The sequence below is a fragment of the Hylobates moloch genome, unplaced genomic scaffold (genome assembly GCF_009828535.3).
Source record: "Hylobates moloch isolate HMO894 unplaced genomic scaffold, HMol_V3 SCAFFOLD_6, whole genome shotgun sequence".
Classification (NCBI taxonomy): Eukaryota; Metazoa; Chordata; class Mammalia; order Primates; family Hylobatidae; genus Hylobates; species Hylobates moloch.
The window spans coordinates 108396968-108416750 of record NW_026652281.1 but is presented as its reverse complement, the minus strand read 5'-3'; the positions used below and the strand labels follow the sequence as shown (position 1 = coordinate 108416750).

Sequence of the window (19783 nt, the reverse complement as noted above, 5' to 3'; positions counted from 1 at the left end):
TGCCTGGGTATCACCAGCATAGGCTGCAGAACAGCAAATATTGCAGAACGGCAAATATTGCAGAACAGCAAATGTTGCTGCCTGATCCTTCCTCTGGAAGCTTCGTCTCAGGGGGGCGCCCAGCTGTATGAGGTGTCAGTCAGCCCCTACTGGGAGGTGTCTCCCAGTTAGGCTACTCAGGGGTCAGGGACCCACTTGAGGAGGCAGTCTGTCCATTCTCAGATCTCAAACTCCGTGCTGGGAGAACCACTACTCTCTGAATTCAAAGCTGTCTTCTCTTTAAGTCTGCAGAAGTTTCTGCTGTCTTTTGTTCAGCTACGCCCTGCCCTCAGAGGTGGAGTCTACAGAGGCAGGCAGGCCTCCTTGAGCTGCAGTGGGCTCCCCCCAGTTCGAGCTTCCTGGCCACTTTGTTTACTTACTCAAGCCTCAGCAATGGCGGATGCCCCTCCCCCAGCCTCACTGCCGCCTTGCAGTTCAATCTCAGACCGCTGTGCTAGCAGTGAGCAAGGTTCTGTGGGCATCGGAACCTCTAAGCCAGGCATGGGATATAATCTCCTAGTGTGCCGTTTGCTAAGACCATTGGAAAAGTGCAGTATTAGGGTGGGAGTGTCCCGATTTTCCAGGTACCATCTGTCATGGCTTCCCTTAGCTAGGAAAGGGAATTCCCTGACCCCTTGTGCTTCCTGGGTGAGGTGATGCCCTGCCCTGCTTTGGCTCACACTTTGTGAGCTGCACCCACTGTCCGACAAGCCCCATTGAGATGAACCCGGTACCTCAGTTGGAAATGCAGAAATCACCCATCTTCTGTGTCGCTCACACTGGAAGCTATAGATTGGAGCTGTTCCTATTCGGCCATCTTGGAACCTCTCTCAGAAGAGGTGAAATAACTTCTATTCCACTATTCCTACTCCACAATATTCAATTCAGAATATCCATTTGCAGGCCAATTCCTCCCAGTAGGAAAATGTTCAAGACAACAGAATGTAAACAGTAGGCAAGTTTTTCCCCCTTCCCCTTCGATTATTAAAGGAGCCTTTTCAGAAATCTATATTTGAAAGTGTCCCTTTGGTGCCCCAGAGGTTTTGCCTCCCAGGAGCAATTCAGGGCAGGGTAAGGGTAAGCAGTCCTTTTGCAAAGCAAGAGAAGAACAGATTATAGGAGGCGCTTGGGAAAGGAGCACCTGCACAAGCAACCAGGGCCATTTCCAGAAGGCCACACATGAAGCTGAGGATCTAAAACTGGAGTCCCTTAGAACTGTCCACTCTGCTCTTCCCACTTTGAAGACCACTGACTGCTGACCCCTTGCTTTGAGAATATTTCCTCAAAAGACTGGAAAAAGGCAGATAACAGTGGTCTCAACCGTTACTGACTTGCTTTGAAACTTGGAGAACATTCCTTAATGTCTCCCTGTGCTAATCTGAAATTGGAATCAATATCTAGTTTTCTGTTTCCTTCTCATGGTATTTTGAGAATTAAGCATTGTCAACACAGAGAGTCAAAATTCTGTAAAATATTTGAAGAGATTTATTCTGAGCCAAATATGAGCAACCACGGCCCAAGACACAGCCCTCAGGAGGTCTTGAGAACATGTGCCCAAGGTGGTCGGGGTGCAGCTCGGTTTTATATATTTTAGGGAGGCATGAGACATCAATCAAATACATTTAAGAACTACATTGGTTTGGTTCAGAAAGGCAGGACAACTCAAAGTGGGTTGAGAGGTGGGAAGCTTCCAGACTATAGGTAAATTTAAACATTTTCTGATCGACAATTGGTTGAGTTTGTCTAAAGACCTGGGATCAATAGAAAGAAAATGTTCAGGTTAAGTCAAAAGATTGTGGAGACCAAGGTTCTTTTGAAGTCTTATAGTGGCTGCCCTTAGAGCAATAGATGACAAATTGTTTCCTATTCAGACCTTTAAAAGGTGCTAGACTCTTACTTAATCTCTTAAAGATTGCGAGGATCTGGAAGAAAAAGATCCAACTATGTTAATAGAGATTCTTTAGATGCACATTTCCCCCTACAAAGGACAGCTTTGCAGGACCATTTCAAAACATGGCAAAGAAACGAGTTTTGGGGTAAAATATTTTGACTTTCTTCTTTGTCACATAATGTTATGCCACAGTCAGATTGGAAAGTAAGTCACGATATATAAAAATAAAACTCATCTGATGAGAATTTATGGTTTGTAGAGAATGATTCTTAGAACTCTTAGATAGGAATTTGGACAAGATTTAAAAATCAGAGTTTAGTCCTCAGCATGAAGAAGAGTTAGCAGTACTACTTAGGTTTTGAATAGCACTTTTACCTTTCTGAATGACTTTGCTGCCTGGATCTTCTGTTTCCCTCTCAACTGTCCCTCAAAGGCAAGTCTCACCTTTGTGCAACAGGTGTGTGGGTCACGGAGACCCAGGGCGAGACTTGCCAAAGATCACACAGCAAATAGGTGACCCGGTTGGGAAAACCTGCGTTTACCTCCTTTCTCCAAATGCATCAGCACAGGAAAATACGGAGAAAACAATAAAAGCAAAACCTGAAGAAATCACTGATTAAACACCAGCAAATAAATAAAAAGTATAAAGTAGATTCAGTATGTATACTATATATAATATATAGTACTGTTTATACCTAAGTTTACACTTGATGTTAGCCAAAAGGCCAAGAAGCAATTGTATATCTAAGTTTATAGTACATCAACTTTTTTTTTTTTCAGATGCTCTGTCGCCCAGGCTGGCGTGCAGGGGCACGATCTCAGCTCACTGCAACCTCGCTCTTACAGGTTCAAGCGATCCTCGTGCCTCAGCCTCCTGAGTAGCTGGGACTACAGTCCCACACCACCACACCCAGATAATTTTTTCTATTTTAGCAGAAACGGTTGCCCAGGCTGGTCTCAAACTCCTGAGCTCTGACAATCCACCTGCCTCGGCCTCCCAAAGTGCTAAGATTACAGGCGTGAGCCACTGCGCCTGGGCAAAGATATTTTAAAATAATCTTCATAAAGAGAGGACAATTCATATTCTTAGTTTATTCCAGCAAACTATGATTCAGATATCTGAAGGGGGAAGAAAACTCCAAAACCTGAAGTTCCCAAAGGCAGTCTCCATTCTAAACTGCACCTCCTTCTTCACAGTCCAGTGACCTATGACATGCTTTCCACTTCTGAATCCACCCTGCAAAATGATCCTCTCCTGAAAGGAGTGCCGCACCAAACAAGGAAGTTGTAGACATAATCACATTTCAGGAGAAATTTGTGTATGGTTTACTTTTTGTTGTTTTGTTTGTTGATTTTGCTTTGCTTGGAGCAAAGTTTTAAATTTAATTTCTGGAACAAAAGCTATTACGAAAGAGGTAGGATTTCCTCCTACTTCTTTTCTCCTGCCACCCAGTTCCTTTTCCCAGAGGTAATCAATGAGAAATAATTTAGAACATAATATATGTTATAATTCTGTACATGCCATGGCAACAGGAAATAAGCCATTCAGGGCTCATCCGGAATCCAGGAAGTGTTTGGATATTGGAAAAACAAAAACAAAAACAAACCTTTGTTCTGTAAGACAGTATAGAAAGTTGGGAGAAAGGTCTACTCCAGGATCAAGGTAAAATCTGACATGCCACATAAGCATAAAAGAGAATGGGGGATAAAGGAATGAAATAATGAGTCTACCTAGGAGCTATGTGTGAGCTCAAGACAGGAATGGGAGTTTCCAGAAGTTCACAGAGCAGTTAAGACCAGAATAAATCCAGGTAGCCAAGACCAGTCAGGACCAGGCATGGAGACAGACCCCAGGGCTGCCCCTCTTTTCCAAGCTGATCTGCAGACTGAAAATTTAGACCAGTTACAAATTATCTAAACTTCCCCAGGAGCTGAGAACCTTTAAATTTTAGAGCTGCGAGGAAACAAATATTATCTAATACATCTATTCTCAAGCATTTTGGTCTCAGGGCCCCTTAACACTCAGAAAGATACCGAGAATCCCATAGTGTTTTTGTTTATATGGGCTCCTCTCTATAGATACTTACCATATTAGAAATCGAAACTGATAAATTTTTAAATATTTATTAACTTATTCAAAAATGACAATTATGAACATATTACATGTTGACATAAATGCTTTTATTAAAAATAAATATATTTTATTTTTTAAAAATTAAGGGGAATGATTAGCACTATTTTACAGTTTTGAAAATCTCTTTAAAGTCTGCCTTAATAGAAGACAACTGGATTCTCCTTTCTGCTTCTGCATTCAAGGTGACTTGATATCACATAACACATAGCCTCGGGAAAACCACCATACACACACACGACAATGAAGACGGCAAACGATGTCCTAGCATGATTATTAAAATGATTTTGCACCTACAGACCTCCTGAAAGGGTCTCGAGGACCCCAGTGGTTCCTGGACCACACTTTGAAAACTATGGATCTGAAAATAGTTTAGGATTGCATTTTCCTGTAATGCCGCATCTTAGCAATGTGACCTTGGGTGAGCTACTTAACTTCTCTAAGCCTCAGCTTCCTCCGCTGTAAAGCAGCACTAAGAATAGAAGGCTACGTTTACGGCTGCATGCGTTCCTATAACCTGGGTATCTTCATGGTCATTATATATATAAGTGAGGTAATACTTATAAATGTTTAATACAGTACTTGGCCCCTAGTAATCACTCAAGCAACAACTCTTCCTACTATTATTGTTAATATTTGCTGTTACTACATATCAAGCATTGTGCCAGGCACCGCGTGGGTCATATCACAGGGTGTAAGAGGGCTCAAGTTGCTTAACAGTAGGGGACATAGGACAAATTCCTAATTATAGAACAGAACAGATTTTGTCCAAATGATACAAACCAGGAAGAGGTCACATTCATTCGCTCATTCAACAAATATTAATCGATTTTCTCCAGTGTGCCAGGAACAACAGGGAGGAAAAGGCCAAGGTTTCAGAGCCTCTGGAATGAGGAACAGCAGGAGGTGAGGGGGTCAGTGAGGGATGGGATGGGCTGGGCATGGCCAAATCAGGTAAGGCTTTGTAGGCCTATGTAATTGAGGATATAAGGAAATGTTTTATGAGAAGGCTGCATTTGAGTTAGAACTTCAGAAGAGGCAAGATTCGGGATAAAGTTGATGTGCACATTCTTTTATGCACTTTCAACAGATATTTGAGATTTCCGCCAAGTCTGCTGCACAAAGAATCCCTACTACCAAAGAAGACATTTTTGCATTTAATGGTTTTTATCACATAAGAAATACATGTACACTTTTAAAAATTAGAAAATACAGAGGTGACTGCCTGGGCAGTCTGGGCAAACATACAGCCTGGGCAAACATAGCAAGAGTACTACGTTTCTACAAAAAAAAAAGGGGGGCCAGCTGTTTCTTCTAGAATGTTCTTGCTAGTGGTGGTGCACACCTGTAGGCTCAGCTACTTGGGAGGCTGAGGCAAGAAAATCACATGTGCCCAGAAGTTCAAGGCGGCAGTGAGCTATGATAGCACTACTGCACTCCAGTCTGGGCAACAGAGCAAGACCCTGTCCCCGCCATCCCCCAAAAAATACAAGTGTGCAAAAATAAGAAAATAAAAACATTCTTCTGGCATGGGTTGTCTGTGAGACCCCAGGACTATCCACCTACAGGATTCAACCCTAAGCCTGTGGGACCAGTGGTTTGTCTGCAAGGAGCTAGAAGCAGCTGGAAAAGCCGGACTGCCTGCCAGGGTAGACCTCCTCCTCGCCCCCTAACCAAATTGTGCTCACATTCCTTGAGTCCTCATCGCCCGATTGCGCATTGGAGAAGTTGGAGAGAAAACGCCTCGTGCAAGAGAAGTGCAGCCCAGGGCTCAGAAGCCCCCTCCTGGCGCCGCAGCGGGGCTCTGCCAGCTCTCCAAGGAGGCGCTGGCTGGAGGATGTGGCCAGAAAGGCAGACGTCCTCTAAGGGGGAAAACAAAGTTCCTGGGCGAAGGAAACGTGAGAAAAGGACAAAAAGGAGTAAAGAAGAGGGTGCATCAGCTTGGGAAACGCAGCAAGGCGCACAGTGCATGCGCACTATGTAGAGCGTAGGGGCTGCGGGGCGGTGTGGGGAGAGGTCACGGCCGCGGTGTGTGCGGGTCCGGGGAGGCGGCGGGGGATTGCATGGGAGCCCCAGAGGTGAAGCCGGGAAAGCGGCCCCACGACGACCCCCTGACGGCTGCGGGAGGGCTGAGAAGCCTCCTTCCCCAATATGTTAAAGAAAAAAAAATTAGGCCGGGCGCGGTGGCTCACGCCTGTAATCCCAGCACTTTGGGAGGCCAAGGCGGGTGGATCACGAGGTCAGGAGATCAAGACCATCCTGGCTAACACGGTGAAACCCCGTCTCTACTAAAAATACAAAAAATTAGCCAGGCGTGGTGGCGGGCGCCTGTAGTCCCAGCTACTTGGGAGGCTGAGGCAGGAGAATGGCGTGAACCCGGGAGGCGGAGCTTGCAGTGAGCTGAGATGGCGCCACTGCACTCCAGCCCGGGTGACAGAGCGAGACTCCGTCTCAAAAAAAAGAAAAAAAATCAATCCAAGTGGTGGTGGTTTTAGGTGCTGCCTCTTTATCTTTTGCTTAGATTTTGTAAGGGCTTAAAATTTCCCTCCTTGCCTTTAGATTCTCTCCCCTTGTATCCGACATTAATTAAGCACCTACTGTGTACTAGATGCTGGTGCTGGGAGCACAAAATGGAAGACCCCTATAGTCCTATAGGGAGGCATATGTGTAAACGCATGTGCATCATTACAGAGGTTTGTACAATTTACCTTGTGGGGCGAGGAGAAAGAACTGGCACGGGGAGAAGGGAAGGTTGCACAGGAAAGGCATATCTGAACAAGGTTTAGAAGGCTGAATTTTTGGCAGGTGGAATGGGAGTAAGGTGGGAAGGAGTACATTCTAGAAGAAACAGCAGGTCTTAGAGAGGCATGGAGTGTGAAATGACATGCTTCTGTGACTAACATAACAAAATAATTTGGACGAAGTTATTTATCCTTCCTAACTCTAAGTTCCCCTTGAATAAAAAGAAATAGTGACAGCAATATAGCAATGTGTCCAATCAGTGGATTATGAAACACACTTCAAAGGCAAAATGATATCCTCACACCCAAAAGGTAAATGCTATCATAACTCAGGTGAACTGTGTTCTTGGAAAGGGAGCTTAGAACAGTTTATCCCAATGTTGATTCTGGTTTTGGCTTTATGGAGTCTCATTCATTCTTACCTCTGACCTCTACCCGGACTATAATTATTTTTTCAAGGAACTAGACCAACAGGACCCAAGGGAGAGTATCAAAGGCAAAACAAAGGAAAATGAGGACAACCCAATGCTCAGAAAAAAAACGAGTAATTCATGGACTCACAACGGGCAACAGACTAGATGACTATCAGGAAGAGAAGAGCAAACCTTATGATCTCAAAATGATTTCTTGTTGATTTTCATCCTCCCATCAATCTAGACTTTAAGAGATATGTGATTTTTAAATAAATGGGTACATCAGCATAATAGTATTTTGGCATTAAATTATTTGATATGACTATTAAACATGTTTCTGCAAAAACCACTTCACCATACTGCTAGAATCTAGCAGCTAGATTGACCCAACACTTCATTATGTCATTCCCTTGCTCAAAGGTTGAAAGCAACCAGATGCGGTGGCTCACACCTGTAATCCCAACACTTTAGGAGGCCAAGACGGGAGGATCACTTGAGCCCAGGAGTTCAAAACCAGCCTGGGCAACAGAGTGAGACCTTGTCTCTACACAAAATAAACACACGTAGTCCCAGCTATTTGGGAGGCTGAGGTGGGAGAATCGCCTGAGCTCAGGTGGTCAAGGTGGTAGTGAACTGTGATTGCACCACTGCACTCCAGCCTATATAACAGAATGAGCCTGTCTTAAAAATAAAAAATAAAGTTGTAACTATTCTCTGCTAAGTAGAATATAAAAATGCCCTAATCTTACACTCAGATTTCCACAATTAAGCCCTATTCTGCCCTCTACCCACACCCTTTTTCACTATTGCTCTACAGAAACCCTCTTCTTTGACAAAACTAATTTTCTTAGTGTGCCTCAAACACACAATCCCATGTGATCACTGACCTTTCATAAAGATGATATTCTCGCCATCCCAACCACACACCTAACTAGGCTACTAGATACATGTGTCCTCTGTGGTCTCCTAGTGGAAATTCTCTCTTTTTAATGTTAATACAAAAAATTTTTTAAGCAATGGAAGTTTCTTGACATTGTTTAGGAAATGTCAGTGGTTAGAGTGGTTTAGTGCTGTGTACTGAATATAATAGAAAAAATATCGACACTGAGTCATATCTACTTCTTTACCTTCGACCTTTTAAAATGTACTTGTGGGATTTAGATTATCTTTGGATTGAACTATACAATACAATAAAATGTACAATTAAGTGCCCCATGTTTGAGAGACAATCATTGTACCTGAGGTAGAAAAGTGCGTTACTCAGCGATGAGAATTGGTTTTATATTGTCACTTCACATATGTTTGTTGGACCAGGTTTTCTGTGGGTACGTGTATTTGATTACATTGTTTAGTTATAGGGAATGTGCACCTGTTTTTTTTTTTTTTTTTTTTTTTTTTAATCAGCCGGGCGCAGTGGCCTACGCCTGTAGTCCCACCACTTTGAGAGGCCAAGGTGGGCAGATGACTTGAGGTCAGGAGTTTGAGACAAGCCTGGGTATCGTGGCAAAACCTTGTCTATATTAAAAATACAAAAATTAGGCCAGGCACGGTGGCTCATGCCTGTAATCCCAGCACTTTGGGAGGCCGAAGTGGGTGGATCACCTGAGGTCAGGAGTTCAAGACCAGCCTGACCAATATGGTGAAACCCCATCTCTACTAAAAATAGAAAAATTAGCCGGGCGTGGTGGCAGGCACCTGTAGTCCCAGCTACTCAGGAGGGTGAGACAGGAGAATCGCTTGAACCCGGGAAGTGGAGGTTGCAGTGAGCCAAGATCACGCCATTGCACTCCAGCCTGGGCGACAGAGCAAGACTCCATCTCAAAAAAAAAAACAAAAAACAAAATAGCTGGGCAGGGTGGTACACGCCTATAATCCCAGCTACTAGGGATGCTGAGGCACGAGAATTGCTTGAACCCAGGAGGCAGAGGTTGCAGTGACCCGAGATCATGCCATTGCACTCCAGCCTGGGTGATGGAATGAGACTCTGTCTCAAAAAAAAAAAAAAAAAGTTCCTTTTTAAGGTTGAACAAAGGCTCATTCATTCCTTCCTTTCCCATACTTTCACCAAGTGCCTTCTATGCGCCAAGCATTATGCTCCGTGCTAGGTATACACAGACAAGAGGTGATATACACAGATAAAAGGTGATTCTCTCCCAACGTGAGTTGAGAAGACAGACATGGCTAAGGCTTGTGGCTATGCTGAAGGGACTCTGCAACAATTATCTAAGGCTACCATAATGCTGAGTAACAACCAGCCATGAAACTTCAGTGGTATACAATAAAACCTCATTTCTCATGCATCTAGGGTGGTTGCTTAGGTGGTTCTGCTGATTTGGCTTGGTTTCACTGAAGTGTCTGGTGGTTAGCTGCCATTGGCTGATCTAGGATGGCCTCAGCTAGGACAACCGTGGTAATTTGGATGTGCTTCCCGTGCCTTTCATCCAGCAGGCATGATCTCATGGCAGTGACTTAGACACAAGAGCAAGAACATGTCCAACTGCACAAGTTACTTTCAAGCCTCTGCTTAAAAACATCCCAACAGGCCAGGCACAGTAGCTCATGCCTGTAATCTCAGCACTTTGGGAGGCCTAGGCAGGCAGACACTTGAGGTCAGGAGTTCAAGACCAGCCTGGCCAACATAGTGAAACCCTGTCTCTACTAAAAATACAAAAATTAGCCAGGCGTGGTGGCATATGCCTATAATCCCAGCTACTGGGGAGGCTGAGGTGGGAGAATTGCTTGAACCCTGGAGGCGGAGGTTGCAGTGAGCCAAGATTGCACCATTGCACTCCAGCCTGGGTAAAGAAGCGAGACTCCATCTCAAAAACAAAACAAAACAAAACAAAAAAACAAAATCCCTACAATCAAAGCGAGTGGCATAGCTGAGACTCCAGGCGGAGTTATATGTCACAGGGCATGGATACAAAGATGGGAGAATGGAGGTCATCATGGCAATCTGCCATGGGCTCTGAACACACAGACCAGGGCACCTAACTCAGCCTAGGGACATAAGGAATGGTTTCCCAGAGAAGATGATGCTGACTTGAGTTGAATCTTGAAAGAGAAGATGCAAGTTAGCCAGGCCATAAAGCAGAGAGGGCGCTTTAAGCAGAGCAACCCACATGAACCAAGAGCTTTGGAGAGTGAAGTGCTTCCACATCATTACTTTATGTGATGCATATGCCCTGCACCTATTAACCTTTCTGCAGTTTCCTGTCTGGAATGTAGATGTGAGCCCTAGATGTGTACAGCTGTCTCCTGGCCATGAGGCAATAAGCATGAAGTTGATGGTCTGTGGAAATAAGTCACCCAATGGCATTCTTGAGCCACTGTATCCACCCCAACTGTATGACTACATGACTTCATGTCACACAGGTCAGCACCCAGGAACTCCTGTGATATCCCCTGGAGAACTACCTAGTCCCTCGGTGCTCCGTGATCTATCTCTTCTTTCTCCCTCAATCAAGACTCTTTTTTTTTCTCTCTCTCTCTCTGAGACGGAATTTCACTCTTGTTGCCCAGGCTGGAGTGCAGTGGCGTGACCTCAGCTCACCACAGCCTCTGCCTCCCAGGTTCAAGCGATTCTCCTGCCTCAGCCTCCCGAGTGGCTGGGATTACAGGCATGCGCCACCACACCCAGCTAATTTTGTATTTTTAGTAGAGATGGAGTTTCTCCATGTTGGTCAGGCTGGTCTCGAACTCCCGACCTCAGGTGATCCGCCCGCCTTGGCCTCCCAAAGTGCTGGGATTACAGGCATGAGCCACCATGCCCAGCCAAAAACTCTTATTCCTTCAACCAAGCTGACTCCAGATGCTTTGCATTGTTTGGAGAAGTGGTGATGCAGTTTTTCAATGTCTAGAGTTTCAACAACACCCCTACCCTGGCCTCCACATCACCATTGCCACCGGTAAAGAGGGAGCAGCCTAGCCTCTCCCGGCAGGTATTTCACACTGCCCCTCCCCAAGTTTTCAGTTTGGCCACCACTATCTTCCTGGAGGCCATCATTATCTGTTATTATTTCCTTTATCCTGGTTTATGCCAGTCACACAAGTAGCCCAGGATCCTCAGTTGTTCTTTATCCCTTGCGTTTCATCCCAAATGGCTCCAAATGTCTCATTTTCTGACCCCATTTCCCACCCTCCCCATCCCCTGACACCCTTGTTGGGGTCCACAAATTCCATCTTTTCTTGAAGTCTCTTAATTTCCTCTTCACTTTCTTGCTCTAAAGGAAACTAGGTCTCCTTTGAAGACACTGCTTTCTCTGCAGTCCTCTCAAGTGGTGGCTGTTTCTTACACTCCACAGTGGAATAGGTTTTCTTGTTCCTCATTGCTGCTTCCAGATTATTCTGGTGACTCCCTCCTTCCTAAACCTTTCCAGCTTTCACTCTGATATTAACCAGACTATACTGCCCTCATTAGAGTCATGTGACCCCTGCCACTCTCCAACTCTACTCCTGGGACACTTTTACATGAACTCAATATCCTTAGATATGATACTTTCAAAGCCCTGATGTCTCAAATCCTTGACCTTCTCACTCCCAAAAAACTTGCCCTCCAACTTAGTTCAGCTACAAACTTTGTCCTTCTTTCTCCTCTTAACCAGCTTAGATTCCATGGTTCATTATTATAATTACACCTTTGAATATCCCCTAGGCTCCCTTGCCTCTCTAATACTTCATTGTACTCTTCCAGAAAAGCAGAGGTCTTACTTAAATCTAACTCTCCACCTATCCCCACACAAGTAGTAGTAGCCGAACAGGGCTAGAAAAACTACACACCTCTGCTATCTGCTTTCATTTTAAGTTTATGACCACTCACCTTCAGCTTCACTCATCTATCTTACTTCATTACCCTAGCACAGTCACTAACGTATTCCCACAGGTGGCCATTCCATATCTTCCTCTCTCTCTTCAAGCTTCCATAACTCCTTCCCCATCCTCAGACTCAGCTGACAACCTTATCCCCTCACTCACTAGGAAAATAAAAGCAATAAGAAGGGAATTTCCACAAATTCCCAGCACATCATCTACCCACCTACCTGCAACCTCCACTCCCCGAGTTCAAGCTATTCTCCTGCCTCAGCCTCTTGAGTAGCTGGGATTACAGGTCTATGCCACCACACCTGGCGGATTTTTGTATTTTTAGTAGAGACACGGTTTCGCCATACTGGCCAGGCTGGTCTCGAACTCCTGACCTCTGGTGATTCGCCCACCTCGGCCTCCCAAAGTGCTGGGATTACAGGTGTGAGCCACCGCACCCGGCCGAGAGACACCAACTCTTAAAAGGTGTCTAACTAAGCATCTCGAGGAATTTGTACTGTGTCTCTAATGAGCTCTCTTGTAGCATTTTCATCAGGGAAATGCTGGGGATCAGATCCATCCCAGGAAAGATCACTCTAGCTGCAGGGTAGAGTGGGAAGGCTGCAGGGGGTAAGATTGGGGATATGGGAAAAAGTGAGAGGCTGTTGGCGGAAATTCAAGCAAAAAAAAATTGAAAGGCAGACTGAAGACAGTGGCTGTTGACATAAAAATGAGGGCAAATTTGACAGCTATTTAAGGTTATTTTACCTTTAGACAGACGTTGGTGATCAATGTGATACATGAGGTGACAGTCCACCGGAAGACAAACGGATAGTCTCCCCAGATTTCATCCCCAGAAACTCCCTGACTAAATCATCACGGGTCACCTGAAGCAGTCTCTGACAGTTTTTGGAAGGCCAGAGGTAGAATTTCAGGAGCCCGATTCCAGATAAAGCCACAATTATGCAGCAATGTTATGTTCCTGAACCATCAAAGACATACAAGGGATGCCTGAGCTTTACTAGGAGCTCCTGGCTCATTATTTCCCATTTTCCCATCCCCTCTGCCCTTCAAAGGAGCAACAAGAAAGCAAGAACCAGGGAAAAACTTAAAACTGTGTTCGTTTTTTCCCTAATCTTATCTGTTCTAGTCCAACTTATTCTCCCACTGTTGAAACAAATATTTCTAACACAGACAAGGGACATCCTATTGCTGGGGGATTCCCTACACAGATGTCCACCACCAGGGCCCAGCTCAAGGAAGCAAGTTCTACTGAAAGCAATTACACATTTGATAATAGGATTTACAGCAACCAAGATTTCCTTCCTGGCTTGCAGACACTTCTTCCGAAGGCGCTGGCTCCCTGTGATGCTAAGATCCAGTCTCTATAGACTTCAGAAACTTAGCCAAACTACAAAGCCCTCCAGAATCTATTCTCTAAACTCAGCTACTTAGCCAGTGACCCACTCAGGCCAGACACTGGCTTTGGAAAGCAAAACAGGGTTGGTAACCAATGTAGGGAGTGACAAGTTCCTCAACAGTTTCAGGCCTGGACACCTGCCTTGCAGGCTGATGCTCAGCGTAAAAAAATGAGGAATGCTAGAGCCCCCACATGAAAAGAAACTAAAGGAAGCATCACTGTCCTTTTAGTGTCACTAGGGACAGAAAAGATATGTAGGTAAGTGTGGAAGTGAAGAAACTGCAATCTCATTTGGAGTGATGGTCAGGGTAAGGTAGCAGGAGTAGGTAGTATAACCAGCAGAAAGATCCTTTTGACCCCTGAGAAAATCAGAGTCTAGGTCAGTAGCTGGCCCCAGGTCTCTTCACCACTCAGGTGGGTCCCCAGACAGTAAAGATGGTAAACTTCCAAGGGCAAAGATGACATCAGCTACTCCGCTGATTAGTGGTCCCCAGGAGACAACTGTCTAAATCACTTCAAGCACACACAGCCTTTTGTACGGATTTTAAACTTGGGATTCCTTGGCATTGCACATGATTTTGTGTTTGTATATGAGCAATTGTACATTTTTCTACAGAAGTCTATATCTGTTATCAGATTTTGGAGACTTAAAAAGTAAAAGATTAGATCTCTTACTTGACTGCATGATCCAATATGGTAGCACTAGCACATTTCAGGTGGACAGTGGCTACTGTATAGTGCAGATATGGAACATTTCCGTCATCACAGAGACTGTTATTGGACAGTGCTGCCTTAGAGACGTGGGCTGCAGGACTTCCACAAGAAGGCCTGGATATCAGACACCAACATTCAAATTTCTTCCCAATGCTGTGGAATGTGGTAGACCCTTGGAAGTCCAGTATCTGAACATGCTGGTCACCACCATATACTAGTGACCAGAGGATGCCGTTCTTCAGCTGCTTGGCATTCTGCCAGCATGAATTCCTAGCAAGGGAAAGATGGCAGGTGATCTGAATTACTTGGCGTTATGGTGTATTTGAGTGACCTCACTATATTTGGGAAGGTGCTGGAAAAACACGAAAAGAATGTTAGAAAGGGCTAGAATAAAACTACAGGAGTCCCCTCTTTATCCACGGTTTTGCTTCCCAGTTTTAACTATTCATCATCAACCATGATTTGAAAAATATTAAATGGAAAAATTCCAGAAATAAACAGTTCATTTATTACATACTATTCTGAGTAGCATGATGAAGGCTTGTGCCATCTCGCTCTGTCGTGCCAGCACCTGAATCATCTCTTTGTCCATAAAAGCAAAACTACCGACTGCCCAGTGCCAGCGCTTCCAGTTACACCTCTGCCCAAAGTCCTTCACTGGAGGAAGAGAAATTTCTCTTCTGTCTGCCAGAGAGAAACAGGAAGGGAGGAAGAGCCACACAATTGAAATCAAGTCAAGGCAAGCACCACAGGTTCTTGTCATTTGTGCTTAGTGGACTTAGCTGATGGAAATCGGCAAAGATCATCCCAGAGCTCACACAACTCCCTGCCTGCTCTCTCTCTTCCAAGGTCTGGGAAAGGAAGTGGCAGCCAAGTTGCGGGGGTAGGTGGCAGTGGGAAGGTATTATTATTCAATAATAACAACCACTTTTTAACTCTTATATTGTCATATTATTGTGTTAGGAGCTTCATACGCATTAATCCTGACATTCACAACAATACTGTAAAATAGATATTGTTACCCTTATTTAACACTGATGATATTCTAGGGCTCAAAGAGGTGGTATGACTTGCCCGGCAAGATCTTGGACTTGAAAGTCTGAGGCTTCCATTCTCCACCACAATTTACGGTTATTCATGGGCATCCATTGTTTCAGACTCATGACAACCGTGTAAAGTAGCACGGAGTAGGTATGTGATTTGCCCAAGGGCACACAGCAAGGGAGAAGTTGTAATCTTTAATGATAACTTGTTTCTTTTTTTCTTAAAGGGGATTTTTTTTCTCCTGTACCACCAAGCCAGTACATCTATGTCCTCCCAGAAAATATTTATTACCTCTTGTAACAAGGGTGAAGATATTGAATACAGCACAGAGGCTGAGAAATGTTACCTCCCTAGACCCAGGGTGGAGTGAGCAGGCAGGTGCAATGCAAGAAATAACTTTCACATATTCTCCTTTGAGATAAGAACAAGGTCTAGGAATCAGGTTTGAGATTTTGTAGCCTTTCCGCTTGTAGGTGTCATGAAATTTCCCTGTCAGCCTCATCTACTAGCTCCCTGGGTCTCTCTCTCTTTCTCTTTTTCCCCACCTCCCCACTCTGCCCCAAGGGAGTTGACCTTCACACTTGCCTTTCAGGAGTCAACATTCCAGGATGCCTCTACTTTGGGGGAAAATGCTTCCTCATTTGCTTCTCCCAGCCCACCTCAAGCAGTCTCCCCACGCCTTGAGTCTCACCAGTGTTAAAGCTGTTACTTTCACAGCTTCCTGGGAGCGAGTGCTTTCTCAAGCCCATCTTGCAAGGTGGGTCCTTTTTTGTTTGTGGCAGAAGGGAGGGACAGTGAAATGTGCTCTGAGTAGGGACGGTTATGCAAAAGCAAGTAGGAGGAGGAAGCCAAGAGGGGAGTTGGTGAGTCAGAGGAGAAAAGCGCACAGCCCGGCTAGCAGTGAGCCTCTCAAAAGCAGCAGGGAAGCCCAAGCCACAAGGTAAGAAGAGAATTTCTGTGTACGACTCCATTGCAGAGCCATTATCCCAGAGCTGCTGGAGCAAGAGTATCAGATAACCTCTGGCAGCTAAACTGGAGATTACAGTGGCAAAGGCGGTTTGCGCAGAGGGGATAAATCAGATCACCTGGGGAATTTTCTGGGGAAAATAAAACACAAGCTGCTTACCAGCAGCACCCCCGAGCCCCACCAGCTCTATCCCTAAATGGGTCCAAAAGAGCCCAGAAAGCAGATCAGGCTGTTCTGATGTATATTTTGTAGATGGTCCCCTGGTGCTAACTGACTCGTTCAGATCCTGGCTTTAGAGCTCAAATTTCTGTACTTCCTGCAGCTCCTCCTCTGCTTTCTGCTGGGGAGTGGAAGACAGGAGGTGCAAGGAGCTGTAGGTTTTCTGTAGCTCAGGAGAGGGACAGTGTGATCATTGAAAACTCTCAGCCCTGGGATCCCCAAAACTTGGGTTCTGATCCAGAAAAGGCTATTTTACCCGATGAGCCAATCAATTAAAGTTTAGTTTATTTATTCTGAAAAATGAAGAAACGGCTCATCACTGTCTAAAATATCTAACTGGATCATTATCATAATTGCAGCTAAAAGGGCTTTAAAAATGTGGAACACCACGCACATGTGCAATATGATTAAGTTATGGTGCCAGCATATCAGCTAAGGTAGAAGATAAGTCTATCTTGCATGGCCTTGGACAAGTTTGAAACTTCTAATTGGAATTGAAATACTTTTCTATGTGTAAAATAAATGTAATGTTGTTGATGAAAAGAGTCAGACTCTGACATATTTGAAGAGATTTATTCTGAGCCAAATATGAGTGACCATGGCCCGTGACACAGCCCTCAGGAGGTCCTGAGAACATGTGTCCAAGGTGGTCGGGGTGCAGCTTGGTTTTATACACTTTAGGGAGACATGAGACTTCAATCAAATACATTTAAGAAATACATCTGGCCAGGCACGATGGCTCGCGCCTGTAATCCCAGCACTTTGGGAAGCTGAGGCAGATGGATCACCTGAGGCCGGGAGTTCAAGACCAGCCAGGCTGCCGGGCGCGGTGGCTCACGCTTGTAATCCCAGCACTTTGGGAGGCCAAGGCGGGAGGATCACGAGGTCAGGAGATCGAGACCACGGTGAAACCCCGTCTCTACTAAAAAATACAAAAAATTAGCCGGGCGTGGTGGCGGGCGCCTGTAGTCCCAGCTACTCGGAGAGGTTGAGGCAGGAGAATGGCGTGAACCCGGGAGGCGAAGCTTGCAGTGAGCCGAGATTGAGCCACTGCACTCCAGCCTGGGCGACAGAGCGAGACTCCGTCTCAAAAAAAAAAAAAAAGACCAGCCTGGCCAACATGGCGAAACCCCGTATGTACTAAAAATACCAAAAAAAATTAGCCGGGCATGGAGGTAGGCGACTGTAATCCCAGCTACTCAGGAGGCTGAGGCAGGAGAATCACTTGAACCCAGGAGGTGGAGGCTGCAGTCAGCTGAGATCCTGCCATTGCATTCTAGCCTGGGCAACAAAAGCAAAACTCCATTTAAAAAAAAAAGAAAGAAAAGAGAAGAAAAAAGTAGGGGTCTGTCGCCCAGGCTGGAGTGCAGTGGCGCGATCTCGGCTCACTGCAACCGAGAGGAAGCCTTCAGGTAGTAGGCTTCAGACAGAATAGGTTGTAAAATGTTTCTTATCAGACTTAAGGTCTGTGTTGGTGTTAATGCTGGAGAGGTATAATGAGGCATGTTAGATCCCCACTTCTTGTCATGGCCTGAAACAGTCTCTTAGGTTAAATTTTAAAAAGACCCCTGGCTGGGCACAGTGGCTCATGGGCGTAATCCCAGCACTATTAGGAGACTGAGGTCACTTGAGGTCAGGAGTTCGAGACCTGCCTGGCCAACATGGCAAAACCGTGTCTCTACTAAAAATACAAAAAATTAGCCAGGCATGGGATTACAGGCATGCGCCTGTAATCCCAATAACTCAGGAGGCTAAGTCAGGAGAATCGCTTGAACCTGAGGAGTCGAGGTTGCAGTGAGCCGAGATCGTGCCACTGCACTCCAGCCTGGACAACAGAGCAAGACTCCATCTCAAAAAAAAAAAAAAAAAAAAAAGAGTCCTGGCTGAGGAGGAAGTCCTTTCAGATGGTTGGGAGGCCTTAGAATTTTCTTTTTGGTTTATAATATCTTACTCAATCTTCCTTTCTGGGTCTCATATAGTAAAAAAACACTGTACAAATATATGTTCACTTGTCATTTGTTGATAGATGTTCCTTGAGCACCTACTATGTGCCATGCACTGTCCTTGGCACTAGTGACACAGCCCTGGCGGGACCCAGGTCCAATCCTCCTGACGCTGTCTAGGGAGAGTTTGTTATATGGATACCTTTACCCAGGTGCCCAGCGTCAGAGGTTTTCTAGGTCTTCAGGCTACTTGTGAGGATGCCAGTTTCCCCAATCCAACCCCATTCTCTCTCTCTTTGCTCAAGTTATCTTCTGCTGTATCTAATTTCTACTTGTAAGGGGCATAATCTCATGGGAAGTGTAAGTTAGGAATGTATCCAGTGGCTGGAACCCAGACTTCTTAAATTAGTATCTATCTGGTTTTTTCCCCCTCAGAATTTCCCATTTTGTCTCTACAAGGCTACATGGTACCGATTTGGGGGACATCTATAATTCAGCCCTCTCTAATCAGCTGCTGCTTCAGGTCACCCATCTGGCACCTTCGTGGTTTCTGTGCCAAACATAGATTCTCCCTACTCACCACCCTTTGGTGCTGTTTTCAAGATCCTAAGGTTCTCTTGACTCCTCAGAAATGGCTGTCCTTTGTGTTTTAAGATGATACCGCTCACCCATCATTGGGGCAACATTCTTTTAAATTAATTTTTTGGGGTGGTGATGATGGAATGTGCTGAGGTTGGGTTTTTTGTTTTGTTTTTGTTTTTTGTTTTGTTTTGTTTTTTGCTTTTGCTTTGTTAGCCTAGTAACTGAGCTGATTCAAGCAAGGTAGCCTGTCACCCAGCAATGAGGCTTTTATTTTTTAAATGTTTCTAAAACTAATTTTCATATAGGAAGGGAAAAATAATTTCCGTCCTAGTTTTAATTAATGCATGCTTGGTATAGTACCTGTTTTTTGGACCAAGGGTTACTGTGCCATATTGCATCTAACCCATGCCTCTGACTTTATTAGTAACTTGGTCCAAGTAATTGAGATGGCATGGGTAATGTGCTCACTGCTCCATGCAATCACCTAAATTTTAGTCACTGATGCTGAAGAGTGTCCGTGTGCATTTCAGAAAAGGATACTTATGTTTCATTCTCTTGAAGGAGCTCCTTTGGTTTTCTGCTTTCTAGCAATTACTGTGCCTCTTCCCATGCGCATCTATTTTTTTTTTGTTTTTTTTTTTTTTTTCGAGACCGAGTTTCGCTCTGTTGACCAGGCTGGAGTGCAGTGGTGCGATCTTGATCAGGAGATCGAGCCCACACTCATCTATTTACTCACTTACTCATTTATTTAGCAAGTGTTTAATGAGCCGAGCCCTGATCATTTGTAGAATTGTTATGTACCTGTAAGTAAGATAAGATACAGCCTTTCCCAGGCCGGGCGCGGTGGCTCACGCTTGTAATCCCAGCACTTTGGGAGGC

The 19783-nt window shown here is 44.9% G+C and overlaps 2 protein-coding genes across 3 annotated transcripts in view; one reads left to right on the top strand and one right to left on the bottom strand.

The window, feature by feature from the left end:
• Window positions 1-19783, bottom strand: part of TLE7 (TLE family member 7) — a 222886-nt gene that overhangs the window by 88949 nt on the left and 114154 nt on the right. The window lies entirely within an intron of this gene.
• Window positions 15758-19783, top strand: part of CHST4 (carbohydrate sulfotransferase 4) — a 13285-nt gene continuing 9259 nt past the window's right edge. Inside the window, exon 1 of one of the 2 annotated variants that reach the window (XM_032155960.1) lies at window positions 15758-15950. The gene's annotated coding sequence lies outside the window, so the exon portion shown is untranslated. Of the gene's footprint in view, window positions 15951-16063; window positions 16134-19783 lie in introns of those variants that run through there. The other variant, XM_032155961.1, reaches the window with a different exon arrangement.